This window comes from Pelodiscus sinensis, chromosome 8 (genome assembly GCF_052426305.1).
Source record: "Pelodiscus sinensis isolate ZL-2025 chromosome 8, ASM5242630v1, whole genome shotgun sequence".
Classification (NCBI taxonomy): Eukaryota; Metazoa; Chordata; order Testudines; family Trionychidae; genus Pelodiscus; species Pelodiscus sinensis.
Genome location: NC_143059.1, coordinates 57326123 through 57350674, shown reverse-complemented (window position 1 = coordinate 57350674; position 24552 = coordinate 57326123).

The following is a 24552-nucleotide window of genomic DNA, read 5'->3' as shown; positions in this document are numbered from 1 at the left end:
TCTACACTGGCCCCAAATTCCGGAAAAGTCATGCCTGAAATTAGGACTAAGAGATCCTTCGGAAAAGGGCTTTATTCCGGAGGATCGCGCCAGTCTAGACGCTTTTTTCCGGCTTTTCCCCAAGCCGGAAAAAAAGCGGTGGCCATGTTTATTTAAATCCGCGGGGATATTTAAATCCCCCGCGGATTTCCCTATTCTGACTTACCTGCTTTGCATGACTTTTCCGGAATTTGGGGCCAGTGTAGACGTAGCTAAGCGGTATAATAAAGGGAAAGTTAAAGGCTTTCTCATGAATAGACCTTTAGAAAGGTTATGTGAAAGCTTTGCAAGATTTTCCTGACAACTATTATAGCCCCAGCAACATTTTCTAGGGTGCAGCAATTGTGACACTTAAGAATTTTTTTTTTAAAACCTTGAATATGCACTTATATAAAACAAACAAATATTCAGTACATTTAGATAAAAATGACTTGATTTTATTTGCAGGCTATTCAGAACCATTCCTATTCTATTCTCTGTCCACAGAGAATGTTCAGGAAGTGCTAGCAAAGCCATTTCAAATTCAGTTAGTTTTTAAGCTGACCTTGAATTCTGTCTAAATGTTATAGTCTTTCAAGCCCAATATGTAGTTAAACTAGCATGTGTCTTTTGGAAACCCTGAGTGCAGTTCAGATGGACCTAAGGACCTGGGTGATGTATTTACCTTTTCCGATTGTTACAAAGTGAAAATTTTTTAAAATCCAAGTTGTTTACAATATAGTTGTTTAAAAGTTGGCTGTGACGATGCATTCCATATTCTTTATGAAATATGCTGATAATACCAATATGCCATAAATGAGATAGGCTTTGTGTAAGATAGTTCATCTAAGGTATCAGAAGGGATATTATTTACTCAATATGGTTAATCTCATTTGTATTCCTGTATAATTTTTTGTATTAGAAATTAGGAATAACGCCAAGTTATTTTTGTATTTGAAGTTAGGAATAATCTGCGTATCTGTATTTCATATTTGCTGCTTTAGGTGATTCTTACTGCTAACAATTCAGGGCTACAATGGAAAAGTCATACAGGGTCAATGGCCCATCAGCAATGAATTGTGAATAGGCTTGGCCTTCCTATGGTTGCTGAACACCGTTACTCGCTTATGGATGCTGTAATGCAGCAGAGTTAGGTGATCTGGTCATCTGATACTAACCTGCATCTTGCACTGATGGACAGTTCCACAGAGGGATGGGGGAATCAGATAAAGGATTCCAACCTTATGAAAATCCTATATAAGGCAGAGAAGGAAAACAATGATGGTCTTAACCTTGCTTCACTTCTGCCTTCCAACCCCCCCCCCACCCGAGATATTTGAAAACACGTGGAAACAAATACACAGTAACTGAAATGGGTGGGAGAGAACTATTGGACCCAGGCTAGGAAAGACACCCATGGCCTGTGAAGGACTTTGCTTAAAACAACATCGAGAGTGATGAATTCTTATTTGTAACCAGTTTCTTTAATGAATCTAGCTTAGTTTGTGTGCTTTGTTTTATTTTCCCAGTAATCTGCTTTGTTCTGTGAGCTATCTCTTTAACCACTTAAAACACATATTTTATAGTTAATCAGCTTACTTCTGTTGCATAATATAAACCAATGTATGTGATTTCTAATGAGAGTGGGCAAGAGACTGTGCATACCTTCCTCCATATTGAGGGAGGAGGTAAACTTCATGTAACTTAGGATTTGTACCTCAAGGTGTGTGTGTGTGTGTGTGTGTGTGTGTGAATATTTGGGTACTATAGTAAGTCCCTTCAGATGAATCCTTCCAGGGCTGATCTCAGTGTCTGGTTGAAAAAGGCAAGCTCAGTGGAATCTTCAGCAGCTCAGGTGACATCCCAGGGGTCCCAAACTGTTCCAGTGGCTATTTACAATTATTTAAGTCCCAATGGGCCAATTTCTTCTCAGACTGCCAGTGATGCCAGTGCAACCTCATTGACTTCAGTCAGGTTAAACTGGAGTGACTCTACTTAGAATGTGATCCATTTTTAAAAAGGTTAATTTGTGCCCGAACTATATACTTCTAAAAAAAAGGGTAATTTTGAAGTAAGAATATTGCTGATGAGAAGGCATGATAGTACAGCAGATTGGCCATATTTGTATTACCAAGAAATGCTTATATCAAATCATAAGAATCCTAGGGCTAGAAGAGAGCTCAGGGGGTCATTGAGTACAACCCCCTGCCCAAAGCAGGACCATCCCCAACTAAATCATCCCAGCCAGGGCTTGTCAAGCCGGGACTTAAAAACCTCAAGGGATAGAGATTCTACAAACTCTCTATGTAACCCATTCCAGTGCTTCGCCACCCTCCTAGTGAAATAGTTTTTTCTAATATCCAACCTACACCTCCGCCACTGTAACCTGAGACCATTGTTCCTTGTTCTGCCATCTGTCACCACTGAGAACAGCCTCACTCCATCTTCTCTAGAACCTCCCTTCAAGAATTTGAAGGCTACTATCAAATTCTCCCTCACTCTTCACTTCTGTAGACTCAGTAAGCCCAAATCCCTCAGCCGCTCCTCATAGGTCATGTGCTCCAGTCCCCTAATCATTTTAGTTGCCCTCCACTGGATCCTCTCCTATGCGTTCATATCATTTCTATAGTGAGAGGCCGAGAACTGAATGCAATACTCCAGATGTGGCCTCACCAATGCTGAATAAAGAGGAATAACAACTTCTATAGGTCTGCTGGCAATGCTCCTCGTAATGCAGCCCAATATGCCATTAGCCTTCTTGGCTACAAGGGCACGCTGTTGACTCATATCCAGCTTCTCATCCACTGTAATCCCCAGGTCCTTTTCTGCTAAACTGCTACTTAGCCATTCGATCCCCAGCCTGTAACAGTGCTTGGGATTCTTCCATCCCAAGTGCCGGACTCTGCACTTGTCCTTCGTGAACCTCATCAGATTTCTTTTGGCCCAATCCTCCAATTTGTCTAGGTCACTTTGAACCCTATCCCTACCCTCCAACATATCTACTTATCCCCCTAGCTTAGTGTCTTCCACAAACTTGCTGAGGGTGCAATCCATTCCCTCATACAGGTCCTTTATAAAGATGTTGAACAAAACTGGCCCTAGAACTGATCCCTGGGGCACTCCACTTGAAACCGACTGCCAGCCAGATATTGAGACATTGACCACTACTGGCTGAGCCCAATAATCTAGCCAGTTTTCCAGCCACCTTACAGTCTATTTATTCAAACCATACATCCTTAACTTGCTGGCAGTAATATTGTGGGAGACCGTATCAAAAGCTTTGCTAAAGTCAATGTATATCACATCCACCAACTTTCCTGTGTCCACAGAGCCAGTTACCTCATCACAGAAGATAATCAGGTTGGTCAAGTGTGACTTGCCCTTGATGAATACATATTGATTATTCCTGATCACTTCCCCTCCTTCAACTGCTTCAGAATGGATTCTTTGAGAATCCCCTCCATGATTTTTCTGGGGACTGAGGTGAGGCTGACCAATCTATAGTTCCCTGGATTGTCCTTCCCTTTTATAAAGATAGGCATGACATTTGCCTTTTTACAATCATCTGGGACCTCTCCCGGTCACCACAAATTTTCAAAGATAATGGCCAAAGGCTCTGTAATGACATCTGCCAACTCCCTCAGTACCCATGGATGCATTAAATCTGGACCCATGGATCTGTATATGTCTAACTTTTCTAAATAGTTCTTAACCTGTTCTTTCTCCACCAAAGGCTGACCACTTCCTTCCCATACTGTGCTACCTAGTGCAGTAGTCTGGGAGCTGATCTTGTCTGTTAAGACAGAGGCAAAAAAAGCATTGAGTACTTCAGCTTTTCCCACATCATCTGTCTCTAGGGGTATGTATAGACTACATGGCTCCGTTGACAGAGCTATGTAAATGAGTTTACTAGATATAGGAAAATGAAGCAGCGATTTAAATAATCGCTGCTTCATTTACATCAAAATGGCCTCCACGCTGTGCCGAACGGCTGTTTGGCGGCACAGCGGGGCAGTCTGGACATGCCGCAGTCGACAAGGGAAGCCTTTGTCGACTGCTCTGGTAAACCTCATTTCACGAGGCATACTGGAGTGGTCAACAAAGGCTTCCCTTGTCGACTGCGGCGAATCCAGACTGCCCCGCTGTGCCGCCAAACAGCCGATCGGCACAGCGCGGAGGCCATTTTGATGTAAATGAAGCGGCGATTATTTAAATCGCCACTTCATTTTCTTATATCTAGTAAACTCATTTACATAGCTCCATCAACGGAACCATGTAGTCTAGACATACCCTAAGTTACCTCCCTCATCCAGTAAGGGTCTCACACCCTCCCTGATCACCCTCTTATTGCTAACATGCCTGTAGAAACCTTTCACATCCCTTGCTAGATGCAATTCCAATTGCACTTTGGCTTTCCTGATTACACCCCTGCATTCTTGAGCAATATATTTCTACTCCTCCCTAATCACCCGTCCAAGTTTACACTTCATGTAGGCTTCCCTGGTAAGCCAGTCTGGTCGCTTATCACATTTGCTTTTCTTACTGCTCCTAGGGATGGTTTGTTCCTGTGCCTTCAATAAGGCCTCTTTAAAATACTGCCAGCTCTCCTGGACTCCTTTCCCCCTCATGTTAGCATCCCAGGGGATCCTGCCCATCAGTTCTCTGAGGGTATGTCTACACTACAGCGCTAATTCGAACTAACTTAGTTCGAATTAGTTAATTCAAACTAAGCTAATTCGAACTAACGGATCCAGACTAAAAAACTAGTTCAAATTAGCATTTTGCTAATTCGAACTAGCATGTCCACATTGAGTGGACCCTGAACCGGGGTTAAGGATGGCCGGAAGCAGTGCCGGCAGGGCATCAGATGAGGACTTAGAGCGTGGAGCTGCTGCCTCAGGCTAGCTGAGGGCTGTGTTTAAAGAGACCCGACCCCCACCCCGGACAGACAGTTCTCAGGGGTGCCCCGCTTGCAAAGCAGTCCTGGCTTGGATTGCCCGGAGTACCCACACTAGGCACATCACAGCACTCGGCCATCAGACTGGCTGCACTTGCCGCAGGCTGCCATCTGGGGAGAGGGGGCAATTGGGGGGCTGCAGGAGAGCTTCCACCCCCAGAAGCCCGCAGAGCCAGCCCAGTCCTCCCCATCGGGGGCTCGTGCCCCATTCCTCCCTCACCTCCTTCCACTTACCCTTCCCTAGCCCCCCTTCCTGATGTACAAAATAAAGAAAACGTGTGGTCAGAAATAGAATCTCTCTTTATTGAACAAAACTTGGGGAGACTGGGAAAAGGAGGTGGGAGAGGGGAAGGGAGAGGGTGGGAGAGGGGAGGGCAACTACAATGATCAGAGGTTTGGAAGAGGTCCCATATGAAGAGAGGCCAAAAAGACTGGGACTTTTCAGTTTAGAAAAGAGGAGACTGAGGGGGGATAGGATAGAGGTCTATAAAAGCATGAGTAGGGTGGAGAGGGTGCATCAAGAAAAGTTCTTCATTAGTTCCCATAATAGAAGGACTAGAGGACACCAAATGAAAGGAATGGGTAGCAGGCTTCAAACTAGTAACAGAAAGTTGTTCTTCACAAAGCAAAGAGTCAACCTGTGGAACTCCTTGCTGCAGGAGGCTGTGAAGGCTAGAACTAGATCAGAGTTTAAAGAGAAGTGAGATAAAGTGATGGAGGTTGGGTCCATGGAGTGGTATTAGCCAGGGGGTAGGAGTGGTGTCCCTGCCCAAAGTTTGTAGAAGGCTGGAGAGGGATGGCACGAGACAAATGGCTTGGTCCCTGTCTTCGGTCCATCCCCTCCAGGGTACCTAGGATTGGCCGCTGTTGGCAGACAGGCTACTGGGCTAGATGGACCTTTCGTCTGACCCAGTGTGGCCATTGTAAGCTCTCCTGCCCTAGACGGCCACTTTCCTGTGCCTAGTGCGGAGGTCGTGGATGAGGTCCACGATGTCCGCACTAGACCAGGCGGGTGCCCGCCTCTTGCGGTCCTGGGCAAGCTCCCGGGAGCCGCCAGCCTGGTCCCGGGAAGAGGCGGAGGGCTGGGGGGCATTGGGTGGCTGGCTTGAGCCGTGCCAGGTGCAGGGTCTGCTAGCTGGGTGCTGGCAGGCTTGCACCTGGCACGGGCACCGTAGCCAGACCGTGCCCCTTTAAGGGGTCCAGGGCTGGGAGGGGGGCAATAGAGTTTCCCTGGTGTTGACCAGAGTGGCCACCAGGGAAAGCTGGGGAGGGCTAGCCTCCCACTAGTTTGAATTAAGGGGCTACACACCCCTTAATTCGAACTAGTAAGTTCGAACTAGGCTTAGTCCTCGTAAAATGAGGTTTACCTAGTTCGAACTAAGCGCTTCGCTAGTTCGACTTAAGTTCGAACTAGCGGAGCGCTAGTGTAGCACCTATCAAAGTTAATTCGAACTAACGTCCGTTAGTTCGAATTAACTTTGTAGTGTAGACATACCCTGAGGGAGTCACAGTCTGCTTTTCTGAAGTCCAGGGTGTGTATTTTGCTTCTCTCCTTTCTTCTTTTGGTCAAATCCTGATCCTGTTGAAGGTAACATCAGTGACTTCAATAAAACCAGGAATTAATTGCTATAAGGACATATGCAGGGCATCAGCATATTTAAATAAAATATTTGCACTTTCTAAAGCTTGGAACATAAAACATGGTTAACATTATTCTGCATGTTTAGCTTGCTATGGAGTTGGACTAAAAAGAAGAGGTTGCTCAAGCAAGTGAACAAGACTTGACTTCACTTTTTTCAGGCCCATGGAAAATTTTTTGCATAAGACGATCAATTTAAAAAATCTAAAGCCTACAAAGTTACATGGCTAGCATGTATAGTGGAGTGGGAAGGGATCATGGCAGGATGTGAATGGAATATTACCATCTCTGAGCTAGAGGTTTAATGAAGTAAAACTTCCTTTGATAGAGCCAATTAAACTGGGGTATGCTTAGTGGCTTCTGCTAATACAAAGTCATACTCATCTTCTGTTAAAAACCAGGGCAAGGCGTGCTCGATTTGCCCCCAATTTATTCTCTAATTTCAGCAGGAAACTTTTTTTCTTTGAAGATTGACATGGTAAGTTTTAAGTATTTTTTTCAACTTTTAAATGCTTTACTATTGATATTGAAATAGAAATCAGAATATAAATTGTGTTCAGGAAGGAAGTTATATACATATGCTCCAGGAATGATAGTGCTAAGTAAAGTATCTCTCTGTAAGTGAGTTGGGCTGTACAGGATAAGATGGGTTATGAGACAGGAAGTTTGCAATACTATACATAGTGCATGTATTTCTATACATATGTAATGTGCTAGCTCTTCAGTTGTAGTAAATCAATGTACCGGTAGCTCCATGGAATTCAGTGGCTGATTTACACTAGCTGAGGATCTGGGACAATGTGTTTAACTTCTCTGTAGTCTATGATGCAGCTGCCTGGAAAGTACTACTAGCCCGTGTACAAGACCTATCTTGAGGAAGTGGTGCCATGCTGTGTAATGATTTCTCAGACATGACCTCGAAAGTTTTGTTGGGCTGTTACTCCTGATCTCCAAGAACTGTTGCCTATGGAGTCCTGCAGGGTCCAAAACTTCCCCTGTCTGCATCTCCTTTTTGTCTGTATATGAACCCTTGGAGAGTTGTGAGACACTTCAGGCTCCACTGCCAAACATTAGCTGGTGCCACCTGGCAGCACTATCTCAAAGAAGAATACTTGTGAGAGATCTGGTCATATGAAGCCAGTAGGCATTCCTCAGCTCCTGGCACAAAATGTGACATTTTAAAAACAACTGAAGTTTATTACCACCACTACCAGTTTATTTTCAAAGCCATTTGCAAATAAAACGAACATGAGAGAACTAAGGCAAAAGCTATAAATGGAAAAAAAGGTTCCTCAACTGAGTTCTAGGTCCCTTGAGTTCCTCCACACTCCTCCCTCAGATGGAGTTCATTCCTGGAAGATTTGTAGATTTCCCATCATGCCTCGCTCATAGAGCATACTCACTCTATTACAAATTCCAATATTCAGAACTGCTGAAAAAAGCCAGACAGAACAGAGTTATGTTGGCAAATAGTTTTGATAGATGAAGAAAAAGAAAAGAAGCAGTAAGCACTGCACTTTTAGCATGAAAGAAACCAGCCACTTATTCCCCCATTACACAACTGCATTTGAATCTTAATGACTGTAGTTGGTATTCAGATATTATAGTGATGCTAGCCCTAGAAATACATATTACTGACAGATGTATTTTATTATTAAAATGCTTCAATAATCACACTGGCCAGTTCCATTAGTATTTGAACATCATTAAATTCTACTTCTCACCATAACGAATAGGAATTTTATGGGTAAATCAATTAATATATTAAGTAATATTCACTTGCTGCTACAGTCTGGATAGAAGATTCACAAGGACTGAAACCAGAATGCTAGTATTTATCAAAATCTAAACAAATTACACATTAATTTCTAGAAAAATGTTATGGACCTAAATTAGCTTATGACAAAATCATAAAGCCATAGCTTTAAAAATGAATCTAAGAATTCACAAAGACTTTACTTTACAGACTTTAGCACACTTAATCCTGTTTGACACATAGGCTACTTCTAGACTGGCATGATTTTCCGCAAATGCTTTTAACGGAAAAGCTTTTCCGTTAAAAGCATTTGCGGAAAAGAGCATCTAGATTGGCACGGACGTTTTTCCACAAAAGCACTTTTTGCGGAAAAGCGTCCGTGCCAATCTAGACGCGGTTTTGCGCAAGAAAGCCCCGATCGCCATTTTCGCCATCAGGGCTTTTTTGCGCAAAACAGTTTTTAGCTGTCTATACTGGCCCTCTTGCGCAAAAACATTTCCGGAAAAGGGCTTTTGCCCAAACAGGAATGTCAAAGCATTTGCGCAAGAAGCACTGATTTTGGACAGTAGAACGTCAGTGCTTTTGTGCAAAATCAAGCAGCCAGTGTAGACAGCTGGCAAGTTTTTGCACAAAAGCGGGTGCTTTTGCGGAAAAACTTGCCAGTCTAGACGCAGCCATAAGGTATAGCAGAGCTATGTTCTGGAATTGGAATAATTTGATTTTGGATAATATGACCAAACTAAATAAAACCACATACTGAGAATTTCAGTGAGATGACCATAGTGCTTTGGAATAAGTAAGAATTCTGTAGAGCCCTGCAAATTTGAAGATATCAGCTTTTTATCCACGGGTATCCATGGATGCAGGTATCCGCAGTTCATTTTTGTGGATGTGGATACAAATTTTGTACCTCAAATACTGAAAAATTTTAGATATCCACTTTATATCTGCAGGTATCTGTATCTGCAAATGTGGATATCCATGGCTCATGTTTGCATACACAGATGTGGATGCAGATACAAATTTTATATCCATTTATGGTTTTAAAGATCTCATTTCAAGCATCAGTATTAGAGTCAGTGTTAGTATAAGTATTATGGAAATACTGATAGCAGCACCATAATTAAAGCTGAGTGTTGTACTTAAGAATAGTGTGTAGCCTTCCTAAAATTACAGCATTTACTGTTCAAGTGTTGACTGAGTTTTCTTAATAGCAGTGTCAAGCACCTAATGGCCCTCCTGGTGAGGGATTGGAACTCGGTTGTTCTAAGCACTGTGCACACACATAAAACATGATGATTCATGCCCTAAATTGTTTACATTCTAAGGCCTTGATCCTGGAATTATGTTCATGATTAATTTACTGCCATGTGCAGGCCCACGGAATCCATGGGATTTAAGTACCTGCATAAGTTGATCGTCAACTTTCAGTTTACTTCCTAAAAATTAATAATCTAAGCAGTCAGTATCAGAACAAGGGGTTTATGACACAGAAGGGAAGATTTTTAAAATATTATTTAATTTATTTTATTTCAGTGTTGACTTGATGTCTTCCAACAAGACAGCAGGCTGTATGGACAAAAACTACATGTTTTGGGTTTGTGTGATTTGTTGTGGCATATGATTCTCTTTGAGAAAACACTGCTGTGAAAGGGTCTCTTCATTTGATTCTGTATTGTAGGATCTCAGTAGTTGTTTCACCTGGCTGATACCTATTTGGCCAAGACACATAGGCTATGTCTATACTGCAGAGCTTTTCCGGGATACTGGAGATATCCCAGAAAAGCTCTGCTGTGTCCAAGGAACATGTCTGAGTTTCCAAAAAAAATTTCGGAAAAGCAGATGCATTTTTTCAGCATCCCTGTAAACCTCATTCTACGAGGAAGAAGGGATGTTCTGAAACTGGGTTTTTCCCTGACATTTGGCCCCATGTAGATGGGCCAAATGTCAGAAAAGCCTCTTTCAGAAGAAAAGCGGAAAAAGTTATGCAAATTGCAGTTCACAATTTGTGTATCTTTTTCTGACTTTTCTCTGTAGTGTAGACATTGCCTTACTATGCAAGCATGGGGAGAAGTGAAAGATGTTTCACTGATATAATTAACTCAGTGGCACTAGAAAGGTAGCTCTTCAGAGGCATAATAATGCAGATTACCTAGTGCTGCTATCCTAGAGGTTAACATAATTAAATCCCTACTCTTAATGCCAATAGCCTAATAAGAATATGATTTAGTTAATTCCTGTAATCAAAAACATGGGCTGGTTTTAGTGCATGGTATGTGAATAAATCCTCTTTGATTGTAGTAGTTTCTCTTCCCCTACAATCTAAAGACACTTTAAAGTCTACTATCTATTACTATCCAGAGGGTGATGCTAGGCTCTGTTTCCCAAACCCGCTCAAACCTGACACTTAAGTGATTAGAAGGAGGCTAAAATCTCTCTAAAGTGCTTTGCATAATAGAATAAATGTTACTGCTCAGTAAGAGGAATCAATATAACACTTATTTCATTTGCTACAGGCTGAAAAGACTTTGTGAACTGAGCCAGATACATATGCAGTAGGCAGATAGTTATCACTCTGCTGCTCAGAAAGTCCCCTAAAAAAGATATTTACTATGGATCCTTGGAAGAGCCAGAGAGAAACAATACAGATGTAGTAGCTGTAGTCACGAACAGGGGGGCCGACAGCCACCACCAGCCCTTGGGAAAGGCATGTGTGTGAAGCCCAGCTCCATATTGTGAAAGGGGCTGGACATTGGGTGGAATGGGCAGGACCAGAGCAACTAGCCCTCAGTGCTGGCTAGATGAGGGAACCTCACCCCCAGCCCTCTGTCTGGCACTCTGGTGATGATTTAAAGGGCTCAGGGCTTCAAATGTGGATACTGCCATAGTAGCAGTGATAGCGGCCAGGTACCACAGGTCCCTTTGAGTTGCCAGGCCCTGAGGCAATTGTCCCCTTCCTCCCATCAGAGGGCCAGAGCATAAAATAGTCTTTCACTTGTGGAGATCTAGGGTTGCAGGTAGTCTCATCCTTGTCTCTAAGGGATATTTGTTGACAAAACAAATTCAGTCCATAATTTGTGCAGGTAGGGTTCAATCTTGCAGTGTATTGGGTGCTGATACAGAAAAACACATATGCACATACTTTACACTGAGTGCTTAAATTCCTTATTAAAATTCTTAACCTTGAAACATCTAAGGTGTTGTTGCCTGTAAAGAATAATTGAAACTATAATTTTAACACAATAATAATATTAATTTAATAGCAAAGGTATGAGCATTCACTTATTTACTGTTAATTAGCATTTGTTAATAATTATTAATTGCTAATTAGTAAATAGAATCACTAGTTAGAGTAAGTAATCTTGAATACATGGCTTTATTTATCATATTCAATTTCCATTAGTGAACACTTAATTATATGTTGTTGCAAGCTTCAGGACATCATGTGGCTAAAAGCATTTTTTTCCAAGCTCTTGGGTTACTGTAGTATAAATTAAGAGTCCATGTTAGCTTTATAGTGGTGTAAGAAATGCAGCACAGTTTCTGCAAATTCTTTATGTTAGCCTCAGGAAAGCAGCAGAGTTGTGAAAATGCTCCATAATAGCCTCTTTTTGAGATCATATAGCCTCTTGAAATTGGTATCTCTCTCTCTTCCCTCTAAAATTTATTAAAAGCAGAGCTTCTAACCCAGATGACAATATGTTCATTTCAATACTTCATTAGGAGAAACATGCTTTTTTGACATCATATGCTTGAATTTCTTTTTGCACTGCAGTAAATCAGAAGCTATCCCACTGTTACACCAGTGAAATTGCATTGGTGTAAAAGTGAGAGAATCAAGCCCTCTTTATTTCAAAATGTCATATGGAGGCGACAATGAATATAGCAAAGCCAAGAATTAATTCTTCTGAAGGATGATAAGGTTCCATAAGTGATTTCTGTTTTGGACCTTTGTTATTTAATATAGTGCTATAGCAACTTGGGATGCTAAAGGGCTGATTCTCATCTCACTCATGCCAGTTTTAGACTTGTGTGACCATTGTGCCAGATTACGTGTCCACAAATCAAATTCCTTTCTCTTCAGCTTTTATGTTTTGTGTTGAATATCCCAATAGCAGTAAGAAATGAAACAGCCATAGGCCGAGTCTTGGAAAAACTCCTAGGGGAGTTTGGGAGCCCAGTTCCAAGTACGTTTAATAGAAAAGGGATAAAGAAATGATTTAGGCAACTTTAAAAATCCCAGCATTGTGCCCTCAGAACCTGAACCAAAGCCCATCAGGGAAAATGACTAACTGCCTAGCTGTGGAACAACTCTATTGAATTCAATGGTGTTTTGCAGCTGTGCTTAGAATTAAGCACCTGGACAACTACATTGGCTTTAGTAGAATTGATCAGATATGTAATTCAGCGCAAATCTCTCCTCTGAATTCAGTGGGCTTTGGATCAGGCCCTGAGAGTGGCAATTCTCAGACTTCAGTGACATTATTCTCATGCTTAAAGTTAAGCACTTTTTGAAGAATTTTGCTGCCTTGAGGCCACAGACCTTCCCTCATCATCATCACCACAGCTTGTTGTTCCAAAATGGCAGCCAAACCTGGTGTTATAATTTATATTAGTTCCTTGGGAGTACTGGATATTGACAGCTCTCTGTGCAACAAGCAGTGTACAAGTGTTTGCCAAGGCTTTCCACATTCACGTTTGGGGTCATTCCTCAGTTTCTACTTGGTCATATTGTTATGAGTCCTTGCCAGCCCAGTTTTTGCTCGATTTAGAGTACATCAGTTTTTGCAGTGCCTGGATGGAGTAGTTCTGAAGGACCCAGGTACTCCACGATGTTCAGAATTTCCTGCCTTTTTTTAAAAAGAGATTTCCAGAGGGAACTCTTTTTCTAGGCTTCAGTCTCTTAGGTGGTAGCATACGTCCATGCAGTGGTTGTCTTGGATTGTGCGCCTGTTTATGTCTCTCCTTTTTACTGAAGGCATCCTACCACTACTGACTGTTGTGCAGTCCCTGCCAGGCAGTATATTGACAGAGTGGGAGCTGGTTTCAAAGTCCCTCTGACAGACCTCCAGGACTCACTTAGTTCAATACCAATTTAGTGTGCGTAGCTCAAGTGTGAACATGGTGTGAAACAGTAGTCCACAATTGACCCTCCATTGCTGTAGCTAGATGACAACAACATAATTTCAAAAGCCCTCAGATATCAACAACCCAATACTCATCGGCTGCATCTAGACTGGCATGATTTTGTGGAAATACTTTTAACAGAAACGTTTTTCCGTTAAAAGTATTTCCGCAAAAGAGCGTCTGGATTGGCACGGATGCTTTTGCGCAAAAAGTGCTTTTGTGCAAAAACATCTGTGGCCAGTCTAGACACGATTTTGTGCAAGAAAGCCCCGATTGCCATTTTAGCCATTGGGGCTTTTTTGCGCAAAACAATTCTTCCCTGTCTACACTGGCCCTCTTGTGCAAGTATTCTTGTGCAAGAGGGCTTTTTCTTGTGCGGGAGCATGAAAGTATTTGTGCAAGAAGCACTGATTTTGTACATTACAAAGTCAGTGCTCTTGCGCAAATTCAAGTGGCCAGTGTAGACAGCTGGCAAGTTTTTGCGCAAAAGCAATCGCTTTTGCGCAAACTCTTGCCAGTCTAGATGCACCCATACACTCTATATGTAACAATATAGCTTTCCACTATAAGACCCATAAAACTCCCACATTCAGTTAGTTTCTATAACACTACAGCAATGGCTATGAACACCAATAATATTCATTTGTGTGCATAGACTTCCACATATGCGTCAGCATGGTACATTATTTCTTCAATTTCCCTCCTTTACCCTTCACTTTCCATTATACATTCCTAACATTTTGTATTGTCTTCTTCCTAAGCCTCTATTTGAAATTTGATTGCTTATTGCTTCCTCCTAGACATCTCTTATTTAAAAGGTGATTGCTTTTGCCCTCTCCCTTTCCCTGCCTTTTGCAGTTGCCAACCTGATATCAATTTTAGTATTTTTCCATTTCACATCTGTTGGGTGCTGTCAGTTTTAATTTAGTATTTGTATACACATCTTTAAGTAACTTTTTTGGAAGCTTTTGGTCCTTTATCCTACACTTTTCTAGCCATCTATTGTAGTTACTGTTTTGGGTTTTTTTTTTCTCTCTCTCTTCCTGCTGTATCTCCATACACATCCTTTTATCTCTGTGGTCTAGTAGAAAAGTTTGTGTTCTAATGGGTTTTATTTACTTAGCTACCTCATCGGCTTTATTAGGAAAATAAAAGAAAAATTGAAAAAGCAAAAAAGATACTATCACAAATGAGAATTTCCGTATGTGAGTTACAGTCACATAGTGGCTAGAATAGCATTTATAGAGGGCTTTTCATACTTTCCGAGTACAAGAGTGCTCATGCCAGAGCTCCAGGCCAATTCACTTGTGTATGAGCATAGATCAAAGTTTTTGTTAAGTGCACGGGACTGTATGTGGTGTTTTAACCCCATGAAAACTAGTGGGATGGTACTTGCATTGTTTTCACTTATCTGTATCCCGTTACAATGTAGTAGCAAATATTTACATTGTGTAAACCCCGTAATGCAATAGCCCATCAAATAAGATGACTTGTAGAATGCAAATTAAGAACTTTAATAGAAAAGTGCTAATTTCAAAGCACTTTCAAAGCATAGGTCGTTGTGTGTGATGACTGGAGACTGAAGATTCAAATGCTTCCCTCAGCTCTCCATCATCAAGGGAAAAGCTCACATGGGTAGTCACACAGATAGCTTGTTTTCTGTGAATAGAAGCTATAAGCATGGGCTGAAGGAAAGATCTGGGATTGGTGGACTGTTTGAACTCTTACAGGGAAGTGTACTAGGTGCAAAGCGGAGATCCTCCTCAGGTAGCCTCAAATAGACTTTTGGAAAAATGTCAATTTAGGGACAGTTGGAATTACAATTCTGGGTATGTCTACACTAAAGACCTAAGTCAATCTGTATTAAGTCGACTTACCACCACTGTAGCAATTACTGTGGTGGTGCATGTCCCCTTTGACTGGTGGTGAGTGTCTTCACCAAGGAAGCTTGCACTGACCTAAGAGCCTGATCTCTCAGCTTTGCTGGCAGTTCTCTGCTAAGAGCTTATCCTAGGCTGCCCCCTCTGCTCTCCATTTCCTGTGAGAGCAGAAGAAGCCTCCCCCTATTCCACACCAGGAACAGGAAGAAGCTGCCTGGGACTTCTTACCTCCCTGTCTCTTCTTGCTCCCTTTGCAGGTGCAAATCTTATAAAAGTACAGAGCACTGCAGATGCTGCATCTTGACCGAGAATTCTGCCTGGGCCTTTATATAGGCCATGTAAGTGGCTGGGGAAGCTGCTTGTACCTTCTGATTTTCCTCCACCCTCCCTTTGTACATGTGTAATAGGGCCAGGCAGTAGCCTCCCCTCAGTGGCTGTGAGGATTCTCCACTCAGTTAGATTCTTTTAAGAATAATTGAAGTGCAAGTGTATTCAAGAGAAGTCTGAATTATCGAGTGAATGACTGTGACTCAGACAATATGTCTAAGAAAGGAGTAAGAATTCCTAGATCTTGCGTCCAGGCATATCAGTGTCAGTGGGGCTCCTCCCTAGGGTGGAGGGGTGGGGGCAGGGAAAAGTCAACAGGGAGAGGCAAAGGAGGCAGTTGCCCTGGGGCCTGGTGATGCAAAGTGGCCCAGGACTCCTGGCTCCTGCTACTATGACAGTGGCAGCAGCTGGAGCCTCGGGCCCTTTAAATCACCACCAGAGCACCGTGCCTCACGACGTGCTCCAGGAGGCTCTGACAGCTGGGGGGAGGAAGGCGCCATGATCTGGATGGCGTGGAGAGCTAGCTGCCCTCGCCCCTGCCCCTTCCAAGAGCGTGGAGTCAGGCCCTCCCCCACCATGCCTAGAGGCCCTCAGAGGCCTGCAAAACCTGCCTTCACCTTCCTCCCAGTGTAGGGTGGGTGGTGATTTACTGCTAGTCTGGGTCAGCAGTAAATTCTGGCTCCCATGAGCAAGGGATAGCAAGGGGTGTATTGTGACTCAGGATGGTGTCTCGGGGTCATAACCCCTCTTGGAGCTTGCATGTGTTGGTGGAGGTTATGCACACCCCATCCTCAAGGCTGTGTTTGAAGTCACAATCCAGCCCTGAACATACAGCAGCAAATCATTCCACATTTTGTAATCTATCTTCTTTTTCCAGCCTTTGCTGAGGGACATCTGCTAATCTAAAACATACTGTGCTGTACATGTCCAACCTGACAGCTGCATTGCAAAAAATAATTGATCTAAAGCCTGAATTTGTAATCACACTTAGCAGGCAAAGTACAACTCAGCAGTTTAGGAGAAAGTGCTGTGTCCTTTCAGTGGTTTGCAATTAGAAGAATGAGGGGAGAGTCACAGGCATAAAATTACACCAGCCAGCAGTGATCTGGTTCACAGATCTGTGTGTGCATGTGACATCAGGGCATGTCATCTGCATCTCTGCCATTCTGCTCTGTTCTTATGGCCAGAGAGGAATGCTACTTTCTAAGCAACTGAAACCAAAAGGATGACTCTTGGAGCAAGGTGCCACAGAATCAAGCTCATGGAAAAGATATCAGCATTTTCCAGCAGAGATGGAAACTTTTAACCATTCTTAGATTATTGTCAGTTTTGGATTTTCAGGCTCCTCCCCCCCCTCCCCATTTCTCTTTTTACATTTTTCTTCCCTTTTTTCATATGGAATGCGAGAAATGTGAGAAACTAAAAGCCAATTACAATTTAAATGGAAATTAAACTAAAAGAAAATTCTTAATTTTTTCCATTGAATTTTTTTAAAAGTCAAATTTGACAATTTCTGCAGAGAATTGCAATTTGGATGCAACTACATTTTTCAGTGGGAAAATGTTTCAGTCAAAAAAATTTTAGACAGAGCAACTCACACCTCTCAGTAAAACTTGCCCGTTCCTTCATGTGCAAGCAAATTGTTGTTCCCTCACCCAGCTGCATTGGGTAGAAACGGAGAGAGGAAGAAGCCTTCATAAGCTTTGCTTGGCCTGCTCCAAGGCAACCCAGAATCACAGTCTGTGCAAGTGGGTGAAATAAGCAAGGCAACTATGATGGCATTGCGCCTTTCTGAAGCACATTGTCATCTAGTGCTCCCTATGGAACAATGGGCCTTCATGCCTTCCCACAGAGCAAGCAATTCTAAGAGTGTGTTGAAAAGTAAAGTCTAAGAGCTGCCGGTAATTACATCCCAGGCTAGATTTTTGCTGCAGTTTCATAGTGTAGCTACCTAGTCAATGAATAGTCTCATGTAAATCCATGCCATTACTCAGCATGAGACAACCTTAGTCTGGGTGCCAGATTCCTCTATTAAATTTAACTAAGCTTCAGACTTGTGAGAGCTTTCCTTTCCTTTCCTTTCCTTTCCTTTCCTTTCCTTTCCTTTCCTTTCCTTTCCTTTCCTTTCCTTTCCTTTCCTTTCCTTTCCTTTCCTTTCCTTTCCTTTCCTTTCCACTAGTGTTTTTCCTACAAGCTTCTGACGCTTATTCTGGTGGCAAATCTCTGTTCAGGAATTTCTTGCTGCAGAGGAGATTAGGACTGATGCTGCACAATTTACAGTGCCCTCAGTCGCAGTAGTTATTTCTCAGGTGCAGTACACTGGAGCAGAAAGCTATAATTCTGGCACTGCGGGGAAAAAAGAGCTGTCTGGTTTTAACGTGTGATGGAGCACATGGAGAAGCCATATGGCTCATCAGTCACTTTGTTTAATGCCAGTGTTTAATTCAACAAAATCTATCTTGGGGAAACAAACTGTGGGGCATATTCCACTAGCACAAATACTGACTCCCTTTGTGGGGCCCATTAGGCACAGAGCTGAGGAAGGGATGGGCCTATGTGTACAGTCCTGGCTTGACCCCGCCGCTCTCACAGTCCTTACCTGTGCCTTCATTACCTGCCATCGAGATTAAGCCTTTTGTGATTCTGTTCTAAAATAGCCACTCCCCAGAAGTCAGCAGGTATGTGAAGCTGTGCTCTACTCTCTCAAGAATACAAAAGCACAACCGTGTCGCCTCAAACTCTGATAACTTTACCCAGTTCAAGATACAATCAATTAAATTGATTTTTAAACTCTCTGAATCACTCAGCTCCACTCCTTGTTTCCTCTGCCATGCTAATATTGGCTTCAGACTCTATCCATTGACATTTTCTTTAATCTTGCCATATAGAACTGTCTTCTTGCATCGTTCAGCATCTTTAGTTTCCATTTCAGATCTCTGCAATCTCTCTCTCTCTCTCTCTCTCCCTCCAGTTCTCTCTCTTAATATCTACCCCCACTTGTTATCTTTAAAATGGCTGAACTATATTTGCAGTACCTCTCAAGTGCTTTGAAATTCTTTGAGCATGAAAGCTACTGAATAGGAATGCACTGAATAACTTTTCTTCCTTCCTTCCTACCACCCACAGAGAAAGAAGGAGGAAAGAAGAAAGTCAAGATCAACTAGGGAGATGGGTATAGATAGAAAAGTGGTCTGAGCACAGAATGCTGAATCAGGATCTCCTGAATTCTAATGCCACCTCTGCCCATTGCAAATGACTGCAACAAGGGCTGGGTTAAATATATCTCTGGGTCCTTTTTCTAGAATAGATAAAACTATGGCTCAAGCACCTATACAGGGCTATATTATTTCTGGCTTTAGGAAATTAAAATATATCCTTCTTGGTCACATTTGAAGGTGGTTGCACAAACACCCAGGAGTTTTTGGCAAATGGAACCATAAATACCTTTTGTTTAGGGAAAAAGGAAAACCAGACACTAAAACAAAAAACAAACAAACAAAAAAACCCTCTCTCGCTGTGTGTGTTTGTATCTATATAACAAAACGAGCAAAATTCAACTGGTGGCTCAGGAGTATGACTGTCACAAAGCAATTCCTACCCACCTGGATCCACACCAGCTGGTCCAATTACATTCAGTAGTACTAGGAGAGGTGAAAGGGGTAGCTTTCCTCCATCTGTCTGGTCCCGTCTGGAGAAGTCTGCACCACTAAGACCTGCTCTGTTGTGCAGCTTTCTGGTCCAGTTACGTGACATCAACTCAGCCACTGCTAGCCTGGTAGGGGCTGTCTTTGAAGTGAACTTTGTACTGCCACCATCTGATGGAGTGTCACTGTCACCAAGGAGGCTGGCTGTCACTATGTAGTCAGCTCTGTGCTGCCACTGGTTCAGCTTGATCTAATCCAGTCCAGTCGCAAAGAATCCATCCATGCAGGGTTCAGAGTTTCCAGGTGGAGAATCTGGAGCAAAACATTGTCTTTGGACAGAGCCCCTGCTCCCTGTGAGAGAGGTGCTGGTCTCTTGGATAAAGCCCTTTGCCACCATCCACCCTGTTCCTAGTTCTCTGTGTGTGAAGTTTGATGCCCTTTCACAAGAACAGTCCCAGGAACAATCTGTTACTACTTACCCAATCTGACCATAAATTCCATCTGAAGCAATAAAATATGGTATGTGGAACCATGGGTAAGCGACATTTTAATTCACAGAAATGAAGCCGGCTTTCCTGCTCTCAAGAGAGAGCAGAGAGTTGCATCCCGCTAAGCTTCTGGCTCACATGATGATTTTATTATCAGCTCTGTCCTTGCCTCTGTCTGTGGCCATGGGCCAGTCACCAAGGAATTTAAGCACACACTTGACTCCATAGCCAATGAGGAAAAACATTTGCACATGTATTTATCTTTATGCTTAAGTCCTATTGACTTCAAAGGTAGCATAGCAAGGCAGTATGTGGCAGACCCTCAGCTCCAGTGTGGTGCTGTGACAAATTATGCCAGTGGGGGATCTGTCCCTTTGACTTCAGTAAAATTTAAGCATGTGCCTAAAGTTAAGCACATGCTCAGTAAGAATGAACTCCTGAATCAGGGCCCTAAGCACTGTCTCCATTTCTTTATCTTCAATATGAGGACTATAATGCTCTTTCATCTAGTTCAAGGGGCTGAATATGAGGCACAGCTCATAGTTGTAAATACCTTAATTAATAATAATACTAATACTAATTAATAATAATGCCTTAATTAATAGTATTGGAAAAGTGAAAAGTTGTATGATTCATTACCCAACTATCAGACAGTTCAGAGGTGTTCAAGGTTAGCATCTTCCTCAGGAAGATTAAAAGAAAAACAACTATTCAAGAGATAACATCTGCAGCTATCACAATAAAGATAATGAACCACTATGTTCAGTCTCCAGGAAGAAAAGCACTCGCATTATGGTTGTGAACACGTATGAAAAGGCAAATGTAAATTGCTCTTCAAACTCATTGCCCTTATTATTTTACTTTATTTATTAATCAGGAGAATTTGGAGGCCAGTCCCACAGCTGGGATAAATAAGTTTAGCTGCACTGACTTCAGTAGTGCTTTGCTGCTCTAAGCCAACTGAGGATCTGCCCCCACACATAAATATGATGTAAAAAGTAATATTACCTCTCTGCTATCATGCAAAGTCAGAAATTAATTCTAAAACTCATTTACAAATAAAAAATGTAGTTATTTTCCTGACAGAGGAGAAATTCAGAATTAAAAATCTCTATCATGGCACTAAAATTAATGTAACAATAAGAGAAAGGACAGATATTACCATATAAGAAACACTAGGTATTATGGGCTGTATATTCTGGTTCTCAGCAGGGAGGCACAATATTACATGCAAGTATGAATAAACTTGTAGCATTCTGTAAAGTGAAGCCAGAAGTGGAAATGCAGAACTCTGTAATGTAATTATTTGTTAAATGAATTAATGAATAATATATAGTTTGAACTACAGAAGGTAATCCTCTATCACAATGTAAAACCATCTATTGATATTACGTATTCAAACTTCATTTTTATTTTTATGCTAGCTGTATTAGGAAAGGTTTCACAGTTCAGTAGCTGAAGAAAGGTGACCCTTAGAACTGGTTGTATAAAAATTACATGCCAAGGTACATCATGAAATAAAGTGTTTCTACCATATTTTTAATTAGGTTGGCACTGAGCCTGTCTGAATCTAAGGAAGATCTGTATCAAATTATGTTGCTTTTTGTTTCTCTCCCAGATCAGCAGGAAATTTATCACTGCCAGATAAAAAGAGAAAAGGTCATTTTTCCATTTTAGAATTTCGGAATCATTTAATAGCTCATTTGTACTATTAATTACTGCCTTTTGCATGTGTAATTAGACTGAATTATTGTTCTCCCTCTGCTGTTAATGGGAAATGGGTGATAATGTGAGGATCTAAGTTCTCACTGGGTTAATGACTTGCTAGATGACCATATGCAAGATAACCAGGTTACAAAAATTAGTATGCCACTGAATTTTCCTGCTTCTATGAATTTTGTCTAATGTCCTAACTCAAATTTCATCTCAGGCTTTCAAGTTCAAGGCTGCTACATTAAGGTCCTTATTCAAAACTGCACTTATGCATGTGCTTATGTACATTCCTGTCCATCAAAACAATTGATCACATTGCTTAAAGTTTTGCATGTATTTGCCAGACTAAGTACCTGAAATAATTGAAGACTTAATTCTGCAAATTACTCACACAATATAATTATTATTCATGTGAAGAGTGCTGTTTCCGTTGATTGGACTTCTTCAAGTGGCATCTCGGACACGAAGACTATTGATTGCCACCTACCACCATTCACACTAACGAAAGAGGTGTAAAACTTCCACTCTCTTTGTTCTCTTGCTTTCCCTTCCTGGTTTGCCTGTTTTCTTGCCTGATAGTCTACATGTAGGAATCAAGTCAGCAAACACAGAAAGATGCTATTCTCTTATGCAGAATCTTAAGGAATTGTGCTTTTTACAAATACTTTCTTCATATCACCTCATCATTCACAGTTTTGATTATCCAGCTCATTTTAAACATTCTTCTATAACAGCAAAACTTGAACATTCTGAGTCACCTGTTCCATTTTTAAGTGTTCAGCTTTCACACCTGTACAGGAGGGGTCCCCACACATAGCACATCAGCAATCTAATGAGGATGAGGTAGTTTTAACTTTTGACAGGTCAGTAGTTTTTGTTTACTTATTATTATGCTTTTTATCTTCCAAATGTTTATCATCATTCCATATTTTGTTCTGGCATTGTTCATAGTAGAAAGAATGTTCATAAGTTCTTCCTAGTTAAGTGATGCAAAGTAGGTCACTGGCCTATCTTTTGTTGTTGCTAGATATGCTATAGACATGCTTTGATTAGTGTTTTCTAAGCTTTTCCTCATTATATCTTCTAGGTGTATGTTGAATAACTATAGAGAGACAGTGCAACCTTGGCCTATACCTTTCTTGATGCTGTAATACTCAGTTCATTGTTTGTTTGGCTTGTTGCTTTCTATCACCAATATAGGCTTTTTATTAATTGTAGATCTTGGAATCACTATTTTATTCTTTAAGAATATATATTATCTCATCATTTTGGATTTTATCAAATGCCTTCTGAAGGAACATTCACATTTAACTTTACACTTCTAATACATGCTCATTTGAGGCCCTGTCTTCACTACAGGGAAGATTGATGCTGCCGTGATTGACCTTCAGGAGCTTGATTTAGTAGGTCTAGTAAAGACCTGCTAAATTGAACTCAGATGGTGCCCCCGTTGATGCTGGTACTCCTGCTCCTCATGGGGAGTAAAGGAAGCCAACAGGAGCATTTACTCCTGTCAATCTCCTGCTGTGGAGACACCATGGAAACTCAAATTAAGGTACATTGACTTCAGCTACATAATTAACAAAGGTGGAGTTGCTTATCTTAATTCGATCTTCCCCCGAAGGCCTGGCTGATGGGCCTCAGGGCATGCTTTGCTCATGCCTACTCCTGAATGAAAACCAAACTGAAATCTGAAAAATTCTCAGCTTGAGATATCTATGTATAAGTGATATCTCAACAAAAAATTGAGTTGTGTGCTTCACATTAAAACTATTATTATCACTTATTTCGAAATAGAGCACTCTTCCTCCAACTTCCCTTACTTCTCATACAATGAGGGTTACAGGAGTCGGAGTAAGAAATCCTCCAGTTTGACAGTATTTTGAAATTATTTTAAAATAACCCCCCGCTGGATAGATGCAGACAGAGTTATTTCAAAATAACGTGAGTTATTGTTGCTATGTAGGTGTACCCCTAATATAAACATGGGGTAGAAGAACAATAATGCCATTAGTACTTGGAGGCTGTGTCTACACTGGCAAGTTATTCCGGAAAATCAGCCGCTTTTCCGGAAAAACTTGCCAGCTGTCTACACTGGCCGCTTGAATTTCCGGAAAAGCACTGACGATCTAATGTAAAATCATCAGTGCTTTTCCGGAAAAACTATGCTGCTCCCGTTCAGGCAAAAGTCTTTTTCCGGAAAAGTGTTCCGGAAAAGGGCCAGTGTAGACAGCACAGTAGTGTTTTCCGCAACAAAGCCCCGATCGCGAAAATGACGATCGAGGCTTTTTTGTGGAAAAGCGCGTCTAGATTGGCCATGGACGCTTTTCCGGAAAAAGTGCTTTTCTGGAAAAGCGTCCTGCCAATCTAGACGCGCTTTTCCGAAAATGCTTTTAACGGAAATCTTTTCCGTTAAAAGCATTTCTGGAAAATCATGCCAGTGTAGACGTAGCCTGCCAGTGTTCTGGTTGAGCTACTTCTAAGCACTGGGAAGTAGAAAGGTAGTGAAATAAATCAAACTTTTGAACCTCAAAAAGGCTTGGAATCAGTTCAGTTTCTGTTTTGGTTGAATGCTTTTGTCAGATATTATTTTAACTTGATTGGTTTTCCTATCACTAATTGTTCTGCAGCTGAAGTTGTGACACAATGGGATATATTCATATTTGGTTGACTGGTGGAGTTTCTACAGGGATGAATAGGGCTGGTTTTAGCCACTCATACTGAACTGATTGTTCAGATTCTTTTGTCAGTTATTTGGAGTAACTCTACTGAATTCAAAAGATTTATTCTGGATTTATACTTAAGTTCAGACTCCAGTCACATGGGATTGTACAGGATATATATCATGCAGAATTTGACCCAGTATAACCAAAAAAACAATGTTAGCTTTTTATTTTTAAAAAATTCTTTACAGTTGTAGTATAAATGGAAGTCACTCTAATGTTTCTTCTAAGTAGATTATCATCCGTTCTGGTTTATTCATTATTTCATTATTTTCATGGA